The following is a 10279-nucleotide window of genomic DNA, read 5'->3' on the forward strand; positions in this document are numbered from 1 at the left end:
TGGACCCAAAGCACTTTCTAGGAGTAAGGCAAGCAGAAGATGGAGAGATGATGTCAAAGATTATGGCAGCAACCCATGGAGCAAAGAACAAAGGACAGAGAGGGATTGAAGTTTGCGTTCAGAAGAAAGTGGTAGCCGAACAAGAAGATGAACTGCAGTTGCCCCAAGCACTACGAAAGAACCGAAGCGTAAGAGACATGCCTGAAGTTGCACGCCCTGAACGAAAGAAGAAAGAATACACACTGCAGGAACTTGAAGAAAGAAAAAGGAAAGGTGGGTTATGAGGAGGTAAACTTCAGCTCCCATCAAACAATAGTGTACTTTTTCTAAATAATATTTAATTTTGATTTGTTTATAGCATGTAAGAGGGCAGAGGCAGCTGCCAAGAGGGCTGAACTAATGGAAGAGACAGAGGTTAGAAGAGCCAAAAAAAAGCAAACCAAGTTTGTAAGAAAAAAAGTGCAAGAGAAATTTTAAAGCACCTTTTTATAGCATACTAATGTTTATAGTAAAGATTTTTAGGGCTGAGATTTCGCCTGGATTTTGTGACAAAAAATATTATGTAAATGCCAGATGTTTGTTTTCTTTGAAAACTTTTACCCATTGTTTTAATTTTGTGGATGAAATCACTCGAGGGACGGAGGGAAGTTGAATGACTGAGAATGGGCGCTGACACCACGTCGCTTTGCCCAGATGCTAGGCAATGACGTGTTGTCCAAAATCTTGAATTCCGAAGTTGTAACTGACGACTTAAAGGGACACACCGACCGAATTGGGCTATTTGGGCTACAAAATAGACTAAGATGTGACTTCAACAGTCTTCCAGGAATGAAGAAGAACAATCCTTAACAAAAATCATCAAATTAAGCGTTTTTGAGCATTTTAAGACAAAAACGCAGGTCGCGTGATTGTTCTTACCAAAAAGTGGTACAAACAATCACGTGACCTTCCGGGCTAGTTTGACTTGCAGCCGTCTAAAAGTAGCTTACTTAACCAAATTTAAATCTTTTTTTTACAAAATTATGTACGAATAATTGACGAAAAAGATCATGTATTCAAATTATCGCTACAAAATGTAAATAATGGTGAAAATTCTAACATAAGATTCACATTCAAAGAGTCCGTGTAACTGAAGCTTGTTATATGGCCGCTTTGGTTTTTTAAATCATTTTTCGCTAAATACGTGACATTTTGATGATTTTTGTTTACAGCAACCATCTATAAAAACATTATTTATGATTCTCCACCCCTAAATTGGGTAAACGGTAAGCCGGTGTGTCCCTTTAAAGGCAGTGGACACTTGGTAATTACTCAAAATAATTATTAGCATAAAATCTTTCTTGGTGATGGGGGAAGGTTGATGGTATAAAACATTGTGCGAAACGGCTCCCTCTAAAGTGCCATAGTTTTCGAGAAACGTAATTTTCCACGGATTTGATTTCGAGACTTCAGATGTAGAACTTGAGGTCTCGAAATCAACCATCTAAATGCACACAACTTAGTGTGACAAGGGTGTTTTTTCTTTCATTTTTATCTCGCTAGCTCGATGATTGATTGAGCTCAAATTTTCACAGGTTTGTTATTTTTTGCATATGTTGAGATACACCAACTGTGAAGGCTAGTCTTTGACGATTATCAATAGTGTCCACTGCCTTTAAACAAAAATCACTCTGGGTGTTTTTACCTGATTTTCTGACAGGGAGGCATTATGGGCATCCAATGATTACGAGTCGGTCAACATCGCCATGGAAACAGATAATGAAGAGGCGGATGAGGAAGATGACGCTTTGACGCTGGAAGAGCCATCCAGTACGCCAGTAGGGACATCACTCAGCCGATAAATACTGGGGAGAATGATGCCACTGTTGTACATTGTTTTGGTGAGTTAATCAAGATCTGAAATTGGAATCAAACTACACGTACATCGACAAACTAATTCAGTTCTAATGCATCAATTTGTTATAAATAGATAAAAATTGCATCAGGGATGAAGAATATTGTTTTGTCTTTGCCTGAGTACTGATGTATACTCTGTACTAACCTTAGTCCTGTAAAAAAAAATACCAAGCATATCACTTAACTTGTGCCAATCAGAGCAGTGACTGACTCTTCACTGAAACCTCTGAATCCTCAGAATATAAATAGGTCAACACGTGTCATGAAAGTCAAACCATTGAGACCAGTTCAGAACTCGCTCCACGACAGTGAAGTTAGCATCATAAGTCCGCTCAATCCACTAAAGAAAAGCAGCCGATTTCCTACCTTCTACCCAGGTTAAAAGCAGGACAGTTCTTTTTAGAAATGAGAAGAAAAAAAAGTTATGCACTAAAAGAAAAAATCTTCTCCTGCGGCAGTAGAATATATAGCAAGACAAGTTCTCCAAAGATACACTCTAGTCTTTGACAATAACCTATAGTGTCCACTGCCTTTAAGCCAAATTTTGACTAGTTTCAGGGAACCGCTATAACCTTATAGATTTTAGGCAAAATTTTGACTAGTTTCACAAGGCCTTATTGATGTCAGGTAAGTTTTGACTAGTTTGACAAGGCCAAATTTTGACTCAATTCACAAGGCATATAGCCTAGTTTCATAAGCTTGTAGATGTTAGGCCCAATTTTGACTCATGATGCTATAGCCTTGTGTATTTTAGGCCAAATTTTGACTAGTTTCATGTAACGCTTTATATATCCTTGTAGATTTTAGGCCAAATTTTGACTAGTTTCATAAGGCCATAGCCTTGTAGATTTTAGGCCAACTTTTGAAAAGTTTCACAAGGATATAAACACATCAACAAAAGTAAGTCCCCCCTAAACAATTCGTCATAACATCGTAAGGCAAAACATTTTACCAATACAACTAATTAAGAAATAATTCTATGACATGTTTCCTATATGGTGTATGAAAATGAAAGATGTCCATGAATTCATGGCTGAATGAGCTCAAATGGAAGACAAAAGCTGCCATTCTCAAAAGTCACAAAGATTGCGTTGTGTTGTTCACCCATCGCGATGAGACGAGAAGTTGCCTGCGTCACATTGACGGTCGGAGACGGGTGTTGAGATGGGTGTTGAGTTGGAGAGCAACATGCAGAGTGCTGTGTTCAACCAGTTACAGCCTATGGTGGTGGGAGTGTCATGGTGTGGGGTTCAGGATCAGGGTAGCTACTGCTTTGCTGGCTGGTGAAGGCATCAAGCTAATGGTGTGACCGGCAAGTTCCTACAACCTCAATCCCATCCCTGTGGGACCAGCTAAAGCGATCTGCATATTCCCACATCACTGTCAACAGCAACCTGGCTCACCTGTCCCATCTTCTGCAAGTTCAGAGGAATGCCATCCCACAGCTGATGGTGCCAGGCAGTCATTAGCAGGCGTGTGGATACAGGCGTTACTGACCTGTATACTTGATAAATCTTTGTGACTTTTGAGAAGAGCAGTTTTTTCTTCCATTTGAGCTCATTCAGCCATGAATTCATGGACATCTTTCATTTTGGGACAAAAAAACAGGCTTACCTTTATCAAATTTTGATCAATTTTTTGACAAACATTTATGGCTTCCCCCTTATGATTGTATCAAATTTTAGCTCATTTTGGGCAAGAATACAAGGCTTACCTTTATCCAATTTGAATACAAATTTTTCGAACATGAAAGGCAAAAACAAACCAGCTGAACAGGTGATTTCCTCTCTTTCTTTTCAAACACAGTGCCATAGAAAACTGAAAAACACTGTACAAAAGTCAAGTGTGATTGGCAATCTCCCTCTTTTTTACAATTAAAAATTGCATCGATCACAAAAAGGTGAATCCATGCCCCAAATTTCAGCCCATTTAAGACAAAAATGCAAAGCTTGCCCCCTTGTTATTATATCAAACCATCAGCCCATTTTCGACCAAATTCAAAGCTTTGTGATAAATCCGGTTTCATCAAATATACAAAAATACAAGGCTTACCCCTAACCCTTGTGATTTCTTTTTAATTTCAGCCCACTTTTACCTAGATCCAAGGCTGACTCTTTTTTTTTTGAGGGCCAGTACTGGTATTCTTTATACTGATCTCTTTTGAGTGACAATATTTTCTTTTCTTTTGATGCTTTGCTAGGGACAATAAATGAACTTTGAACCTTATTCTCTTTTTTTATCTACAGATAAGTGATCCCATTGGAGGTTGTTATATCATCAGTCTTAGTGTTGTCTGTCCCACAGAGCAGTAGTGATGTCTCAAGCTGTTGTTATTGAAGCCTATGGTGTTCAGCAATCTGCGTTATATCAACTCTTTCAACTTCAAGTTAAAGGTACGATATAAAAGCGATATTGATAATACCTATTTGGTGATCTAGATTGCGTAGTGTATTTAATATCCTACCAATCCTTCCAACTATAGGACCCCCAGTTTGAATCATGCTGAGGGGTGCACTGACTTAAGTTATTACTGCGACTGCGTGGGTTTTCCCTAAAGTGGGTTTTCCCTGCGTGCATCTTCTGGGGGTGTTCCTTCCACATCGAAAACTGAAACTTCATTCCTCATTGTCTTCTCTACATTCGGTTCTTGGCTAGTACAGTGATCGAGTTCACTTTTCTAAAAGAATGTTTAGCTTCACTGCCAGAATAATTGAAATGAAATGAATCACAATTCAGATATGGTCACCGTCACAAAAGGGTGAATCAATGCCCAAAATGTGCAACTCATTTTTTGGCAAGAGTACAAGGCTTTTAATGTCTTGTGATTGTATATCAAATTTCAGCCTTTTTTTAAACTAACATGCAAGGCTTACCCCCTTGTTAATTAAAACAAATAAAACCCATTTTCAATGAAAATGCGAGGCTCACCCCTTGTGATTTTTATTAAATTCTTAGCTAAATTTCTTTTACATGCAAAGCCTTGTGATTTCATCTCAATTTCATCAATTTTTTTAAGAAAATGCTAGACTAACCAATTTCATCAAATTTTAAACTTTAGCCCATTTTAAACAAGATTGCAAGATCAATTACAGCCCATTTTCAACAAAAATGCAAGGTTTAACCCCTCTTGATGTTATCATCAAATTTTAGCCCATTTTGGGCAAACGGACATGGTTTACCTTCATCAAATTGTAGCCCATTTTGGACAAAAATACAAGGCTTAGCCAATGTGATTTTCTCCCTTTTCTTCAAATTTGTGACAAACATGCAATGCTAAAAAAAAGTAATCACATTTCTGACATTTTCACCTCTCACAAACAGGTGAACCAAGCCCCAAGTTTCAGCGCATTTAAAAAAAAATGCAAGGATTACCCCTTGTAAATTTATCAAATCTTAGCCCTCTTTCAACGAAAATGCAAGGCTTACCCTCGTTTTTAAGTCAAGTTTTCAGCCCATTTTTTACACAATGCGAGGCCTTGATATTATAAATATTGAATTTCTGCCAAATGCGGCTCTTCATTGGAATTTTACCGTGGTTTCACCGCAGAGATTTTCAGTGTGTACAAGGCAAAATCAAATTTAATTCCCCCCTGAACTGTTTTGGGGTTTAACTTAATATTTTCATATTTCACTCGCAGAAGTAGAAAATTGTTCTTCTCAGTTTCAAAGTAAATGCCCGGCATGAGGGACCATTGCCTGCAAGCTCTGCAGTGTCTAATTTCATCTAGATTTTGCTATCTGTACTGTAAAGATTTATTTGAAGCGATAATGTCTATTTTCTTTTGATACTGTGGAAAAATAAATTATCTTTTTTTTCATCTACAGATGAAGAGATTCAATCAGAGGTGGCCAGATCATCAGTCATAGTGCCGTCTAGATTGTCAGATCATCAGTCATAGTGACTGTCTGTCACACAGAACAGAAGTGATGTCTCAAGCTATCGCTACTGAAGCCTCGTTTCCAGCAATCTGCGTTATAACAACTCTTTGAAGTTCATGTTGACAGGTACAATATTGATATTGATAATACAAAATTGGTGGTCTAGTTAGCGTAGTTGTATCTAATTTCCAACATCGCCTTCCACCTCTAGGACTCTTGTTTGATTCACGTCGGGGGGCACTACATGGATTGGGTTATCACTCCGACTGCGTGTGTTTTTCCCTGATTTATTTACTGGGGTGTTCCTCCCACATCAAATACTGAAATTTCACTCATTGTCTGCTCTCCATTGAATCCTTGCCCCCCCTCCCCCCCCCCCCCCAAAAAAAAAAAAAAAAAAAAAGTTCAAGGCTTGCCCTCTTGTTATTTTATCCCAACTCATCAAATTTTCAACCAAAATGCAAGGTTTCCCCTGTGTGGTTTTATCAAGTTTTAGCCAATTCTAGACAAAAATACAAGACTTACCTTTATCAAACTTTAGCCCATTTTTGGACAAAATTATTTCATTTAGTCAGTTATGGTTATTCCTTTAACAATAAAGATATTAAATCATTATCTTTTTTTTATTTTTTTCATCTTCTACAGACCAAGTAATCCAGACGGAGAGTGTGATATGTCAAGGAGTTCCTGCCATCCCCAGCACAGATGTTGCAACCTGTATGGAGTTTGTATTTAGTTGTAGGCCTATACTATATGGACGGATCATAAAGGTTATGACTGTGTGGTGAATTGCTCATACTTTCTCTTGTGTGGTGAATTGCTTGCACTTTCCCTTGCGTTGGAAATTTCTCGCACCTCTGTTTGTGTAGGATTTCTGGCACACCCACTTTACTATGGTGGTAAATTGCTCACACTTTCCTTTGGGTTGTAAATTATCAAGTATACTAACTGAAACAATGTCTAAGGTTTCGTTTGAAGAATGTTTCTTCCCTTTGTGGCGTGAGTTACTGGCACTTCCCTTGTATGCCGTGAGTTACTGACACTTCCCTTTGTGCCGTAAGTTACTGAAACTTCCCTTGGGGTTGTGAGTTACTGACACTTCCCTATGTGTCTTGAGTTATTGGCACTTCCATTGGTGGCGTGAGTTACTGACACTTCCCTGTGTGTCTTGAGTTACTGACACTTCCATTGGCGTTGTGAGTTACTGGCACTTCCCTTTGTGTTGTGAGTTACTGGCACTTCCCTTTGTGTTGTGAGTTATTGGCACTTCCCTTTGTGCCGTGACTCACTGACACTCATTTAGCTCATTCAGTTTATGTATGCTGGTGTATGGAGTTGACAAACTTGGCTGCCATATAGTGGAGCCGCATGGGAATCCCCCAGATGGGTTTTTTCTCATCTCTTACAATAGCAGCCATGCAACATCTGATTTTTATGGTTTTGGTTTTCTTAACCATTAAATAATTATAAAACAAAACACAGCACAAAATCTTGCTGTGCCTTGATTTCTGGAAAAGCCAAATCTTTTATCAAAATACAGAGTTGCATGCGTTGAGTAGGAGACACTTATGTGTCTACATTCTTAGGAGTCAAACAAAACTTGACCTGGTGTTTGCTTTGTAATTAGTTGATTATTTTTGTAGGTTAGTCAACGGTTCAGGGTGTGTTAATGATTTTTTTGCTCGCACTTTCCATTGTGTGTTGAATTGTTCACACCTTCCATTTTGTGGTGAATTGCTCACACTTCTCCTTTATGGTGTTATGCTGAGTTGCTCCCTTTGTGTTGTGAATCACTGACACTTTTCTTTGTGTCGTGAGTTACAGTTCCCTTTGTGTCGTGAGTTACTGACACTTCCCTTTGTGCTATGAGTAACTGACACTTCCCTCGTGAATCACTAACACTTCCCTTTGTGTCGTAAGTTACAGTTCCTTTGTGTCGTGAGTTACTGACACTTCCCTTTGTGCCGTGAGTTACAGACACATCCCCTGTGTTGTAAGTTACAGGCATTTCCATTTGTGTCGTGAGTTACTGACACTTCCCTTTGTGCCATGAGTTACAGACACTTCCCCTGTGTTGTGAGTTACAGACACTTCACTTTGTGCCATGAGTTACTAACACTTCCATTGGTGTTGTGAGTTACAGAAACTTCTCCTGTGTTGTGAGTTACAGACACTTCCCTTTGTGTTGCGAGTTAGTGACACTTCCCTTTGTGTGGTGAGTAACTGATACTTCCCTTGTGAATCACTGACACTTCCCTTTGTGTTGCAAGTTACTGACACTTCCCTTTGTGTCGTGAGTTACTGACACTTCCCTTTGTGTCGTGAGTTACAGACACTTCTCCTGTGTTGTGAGTTACAGACACTTCCCTTTGTGTTGCGAGTTACTGACACTTCCCTTTGTGTGGTGAGTAACCGACACTTCCCTTGTGAATCACTGACACTTCCCTTTGTGTTGCAAGTTACTGACACTTCCCTTTGTGTCGTGAGTTACTGACACTTCCCTTTGTGTCGTGAGTTACGGACACTTCTCCTGTGCTGTGAGTTACAGACACTTCCCTTTGTGTTGCGAGTTACTGACACTTCCCTTTGTGTGGTGAGTTACTGACATTTCCCTTTGTGTCGTAAGTTACTGACACCTCCCTTTGTGTTGTGATTTAAGCATACTTTCCTTGTATGGTAACAACTTTAGATTTCCCCTGTAGCTATATAAACATTCCCTTCCCCACTCAAAGGTTAATGATTCAGATTCATACATGCCAAATTCACAAAACAAAATCCTCAATAAACCTTCCCTTGCAGAGAATCAGGGCACTCTGATTGTCTTCGTGGGACACAGTTTTTCCAGTCAGAGAACACTCTAATTGAAACTGTACAAATAAGTGTTAACCAAATTGTTTGCATAACTTCTGGATGAATATAATTTAAACCTTCCTTTGCGGATAATCAGGGCACTCTGATTGTCTACTTGGGACGCAGTTTTACCAGTCAGAGAGCACTCTGATTGAAACGTTGCGTGGAATTTTTAACAATAATGTTTCTTATTTATTTTGGCAGTTGCATTTTTTTAGATAAACAATTAATTTCTGAATCATATGTCTTTGTTCTATTGAAAATAAATGCTTGAGCTGCTCCTATATCCACAAATGGAACCACTCAAAAGTGTAAAACTTTTTAAAAGAAATAATGACTTTTCTTGCTGGCGAAGCCATTTACTTTGTTTTATTTGTACCAGATATAAAAACAAAACTATGGAAATCTCAGTAACAGTTTCAAAAAGTAATGACTTTTCTTGTAAGCGAAGCCATTAACTTTGTTTCATTGACCAAACATGAAAACAAAACTATGGAAATCTCAGTATCTTGAAAAGATATGGAAATTTCTATCAAAAATAATTGCAAATTCATTGATGTTTTAATGATTTTTTTTTCTTTGCAAGTCCTTTTGTTCTGAAAGATATCAGGAATATACTTCAGAGCTTGAAACACAGCACATTATTTGTTCTTCATATTATTTTTTAATTATTCTTTTGGGGTTGGGTTTTTTTACTGAAATTTCAAGATATAAAACGTGGACTCATTGTGCAGGAGCATGTCATTTGATGTTAGGGCCTCATCCAAACCCATGAAAAACTCGCAGAGTTGTGCAAACACCTGTGCCTGTTTGTGGACCCCCTCAGCTGCCGGAACAAGTGTTGGTCCTGCGGGCCCGGGTGCAATGGAAGGTATGTTCTCCACTCAGTGAAATTCAATTTGATGCACAACTAGTGTTCTCCTTCACTGGTGTGCAAAACTTTACGAGCTAGAGCGAGCATTTTCCAGATCAATAGTACTAGGGATTGAGCTGGTGGAAGTTAGTGGTTGGTCCCTAAAACGTTCTGGTCGATCTCTCAAGACGTCGGGATGAGGGCCCCTTATAATTTAGCCTTTTGTTGGTCACGTCGTTCTTTTGTGTTTGAGTAAAGAGGTTTGAACTGGGGATCTATTGAGATCATCAAAGGTGCCAAGAGATGTCTTCATTTGAGCCAATGGAATCTGGACTCGTTGGATGATGAGGACTTCTATTCAGTTGATGGTATGAGAAACATGTTGTGCTTGGTCATGCCTCTTCACATCCATAATATCTAGTAAGAACACCAATTTTATTGCCTTTTGATACCAAAGATGACATTGGATTCCTATACTTTGTAGTTGTTTTGAATTGGATGTGTTTAGAAGAGGTCCAAGGTCAGGTCTATGTCAAGGTTCTTATAGGGTCTGTCTGGTCATGGTCAAGGACAAATTACTGCAGGAGATCACAGATTTAGTTTTCAAAGTAGTGCCAAACAGAATGTTATATCATAAAAGTTTTGCAAAACTTTGCGACAGTTACAACTAAAACTTTTAAACTTATCTGAGACAAAGGCTTTATACTAGATATAACGAAATAAATTTTCACTGCGGCGTCTAAACAGAAAGTTTATCTCAAAAACTCTCTTAAACTTTGTGACATTTACAACTAAAACCTA

Source organism: Asterias amurensis, chromosome 1 (genome assembly GCF_032118995.1).
Source record: "Asterias amurensis chromosome 1, ASM3211899v1".
Taxonomy (NCBI): Eukaryota; Metazoa; Echinodermata; class Asteroidea; order Forcipulatida; family Asteriidae; genus Asterias; species Asterias amurensis.